The sequence below is a fragment of the Teleopsis dalmanni genome, chromosome 2 (assembly GCF_002237135.1).
Source record: "Teleopsis dalmanni isolate 2A chromosome 2, ASM223713v2, whole genome shotgun sequence".
NCBI classification, from domain to species: Eukaryota; Metazoa; Arthropoda; class Insecta; order Diptera; family Diopsidae; genus Teleopsis; species Teleopsis dalmanni.
The window spans coordinates 122,679,200-122,682,990 of NC_051847.1; positions in this window are offsets into that span (position 1 = coordinate 122,679,200).

A 3,791-nucleotide genomic window follows, 5' to 3' on the forward strand; every position below is an offset into this window, starting at 1 on the left:
CATTCGTGCTTAAATTATTTATTAAATATTTTTGAAAAGAAATTAAAGTAGTGTGTGTTTTACCCGGATGAGGAAGTAAATATTTATTAAGTAAAATTTATTAACAAATAAGAAAGAAAAAAATATTTTCCTTTATTAATATTTAACGTAGCAATGTTTTGCTTCTCGGAAACAATTTGTAATCTGATTTTCCTTAACATAAAATATTCAGTATAAAATGGACATACAACACTTAATCATGCTTAAAGCATATTTTCTTTACTATTAGGAAAAATTACTTTATATAAAATTTATTCTATTTGAAAATCAATTCCGTATTTTATCTACAAAATGAAATTTCTGACATGAAACAAATTTTATAAATTAAATTGAATATGATTTTACATAAATTTTTTTTTTTTAACCTCTGGGGGTTTTCTGTTTTTGTGCCCAAAGCAGATACAAAATTAATTGTTATTGTTTGCAGGTGTGATTCATAATGAATTGCTTTAAAATTTGTGTAAAAAATAGACCTGCCTTAAAAATTATAGCCTAAAGTGTTCCAAAAAAAATATGTATTATATATTTTTTTATTCTACAGACACTTGATTCCTACAGATTGATATAATTCCCACATATGGTTTTATATAATATATAAACTTAAAGTTACTAGTTTGTTTCAATTATGCTTAAATAGCCAGAGTACTCGTAAGAGCATTAAAAACATATCAAATTTCAATTAATATTTTATTTTATGTTATAAACTTGATACTTAGTACTTAGTATAAAATTTAGTTGGTAGAGTTTTTGTCCTGAAAGTTTAACTTGTCATGTTTGAATAGAGAAACATGCAAATCTGCTTAAATTGCTTGTTAGCTTCGAATGATGTTGAACAAACTTAACTGAATTGCAAATGAATTTCAGCTGCAATAGATTTTGCAACTTTTTAGAATATGCATTCAAGTGCAAAAATTGTAGAAATTCAAACATAAACTGAAATTGAAAGAAAATTGTTTCAGAACTTCAGTTTCTGTCAGTTGCACAATTTCAATTTCAAATTTGTTCATTTTCTAAATGAACATATTAGGCTTAGCCCTCCGACTGCTAGTTAGAGTAGACTGTTTTAAAGCATGTCAATTATATGCACTAAAGCTTACTTAAAGTGCATTTATTAAAGCATACTCAGTGATAATAATGTATTCTAAGATATAATGAATCAACAAAATTATTGTAAGTATGTATTTATTTTTATATTAATTCATTTCCCTTTTACTTTCTGTGACAGACAACCGCAAAAAAAAAATTAATTATATTGACGCAATACATGGAAGAGAAATTTAATTTATTCCAGAATTTAATACAAATGTACTTATAATTAATTCAAGCACATTTAAATAAATTTAAATGCTTGAATTTATGTCGCTGGCATTAAAAACATCAATCAATGTATTTTTTTTCCGGTACATACTTCAGCACTATTTAATATTCTGTTAATATAGAATCCATTAAGGCTGCTCTGCATAAAAAATGTGAATTTAATTTATTTACTTAAAATTTTAATTGTGACTTTTGTTATTTTTTGAAAATATTTTCACTGCAAACTGTAATTATCGTACTTAATTGCAAATAATTAAAAATTAATGCAGTTTAAAGTTAAATATTTGACTTAGTATATTGTCAAAATTTTTGTCAAAAACATATTGATTTTCTCGCAAAAAATTATCTTATACATAAGGTATACATATCAGGGCCCATATTTGGTACCATTATATCAAACGGAGTTATCATCTAAAGTATTATATATAAAGACTAATTTATACTTTATTACAATACGCATCGTTTAACAACCGCTGAACGTATAGAAGTTGTGAAATATTAGCAAAATATTTTTAATCTATAGTAAATATATTTTTCTTCAGTTGGAAGACTGTTTCATCATTTAATAGAAATGCTTATAAACAAAATTATCACATTTGAGGTAGTAAAATCAACAAGTAACTGGAAAGTACATTTCAGTTATACATTCCCAAAAACTAATGTTATAGTGTCTCATTTAATCTGGTACTAGAGATGTGATATGTGTGTGATAAGAAAGTATGTTTTAAAAGACTGTCTCATATATAACTACTGTTGATTGTCTTTGAATATGGAATTAAAATTCAATATCTCAGTAATTTATTTTATACTAGGTGAGGTTAGGTTTAGTGAAAGTAAGGACCTCGCCTCCGACTTGTTACCACAGATAAAAATATTACATACACAACAGACCAAGAAGAGCACTAAAACTGGTATAAAAATCAATGTATTCGATGAGACCAAGCCCAATTTTACTTTTTAATTATAAACTATCAATCTGACAAGTCTACAAAATTGGCTATACCTTTAATATTAAAGAATGACGACTCCTTCAGGTTAATGAGAAAATCATTTTAATAACCAAAGATAGACATTGACACATAATGTGCACTACAGTTACGTTTTACTATGCAGAAACGCAGACACGGCAATATTTATTATGGAGACGACTAAATCTCATTGTGTGTATTAAGACAATGCTGTTAATATGCAGCGGTATTGTCAACTCCAATAACGTAAAAGGATTTGCTTTAATTATAACAGCTGAGTGATATGCTTCTTACATTAGTTAGGCTAAATCTTAAAGTCTGATGACAATCTACATCTACTCAAGCATTTCTAGCTACTGTTAGATATTTTGGCGGTTTCTATTGTCTAATTGGTGGCCTTTAGTATTAATGCCAACCAGGCTACTTTTTACAATTTTTACTCTAAAAACTGAAACACTTTATATGCATTCATTTTCTATAATAGTTTCTATAATAGTTTTTATTTATAAATAAAAATCGAAAAATTTCTTTTTATGTTAATTTGCAGTTCTTTGAAACCAAGAAGTTTTTTTATTTATTTATACGTTTATTTAACATTTTTTGTAAGTCATATCAAGACATTAAAATAAACATCAGTGATTCGTCACTTAAGTTTTAAAATACAATCATTAAAAACGCCAGTAAGATATATTTTTCAAAGCTAAATGTGTTCTTAATTAAGCGCTGAATCATTATGTTCCATTTAAAATAAAACCTCTGTAGTTTTAGAAGTAATTTAAAATGAATTAAAATTCCTTTTATATGCAAAATAAAAACGTTGAACGCTCTTAAGTGTTTTATACGATTTTTATCTCTGAGTTCATTTTCTTTTCAATTCTACCGCTTTTTTTGTGATCAGTAAAAAACTATTAAACAAAGTACATTTGTATCTAAAGTAGAAAGCAGCAAAATATTTTTAATAAATTACAGAAAACTGCATCGAACTAAAATGCATTCAGTATATGACCGCAACTGCACGCACGCATTGACATTATAGAGGGATATGCATTTGTGTACTTAGCTTTCATCTTCAAAAATATTCAAAAATATATATCTTATGAACTTTTAGAAAACTTATATAGATCAGATAGTTTGTAATGTATACAGGAAAATGTAAAATTAAATTAAATACTACAAATATGTGATTCAAATACTTAGTAAAAATGTTTGCTGATTGCAGGGCTTGCTCTTTAGAAGATAATAGGTTATCATTGAAAATATAATTATTTATAATATAAATTTTATATTATAAGTTATCACTATTTTTATTTGGCCAATTTGGAGTGTGTTAAGTGTGTTTCACACACAAAGACTTCTTAGTTTTTAATAATCATCGTCTTCGTCATCTATATGGTCGATTTTTTTCGACATTAATGAATTAAGTGATTCAATAAATAAATTTTCGTCGCTGAATATGGTTTCTTAATT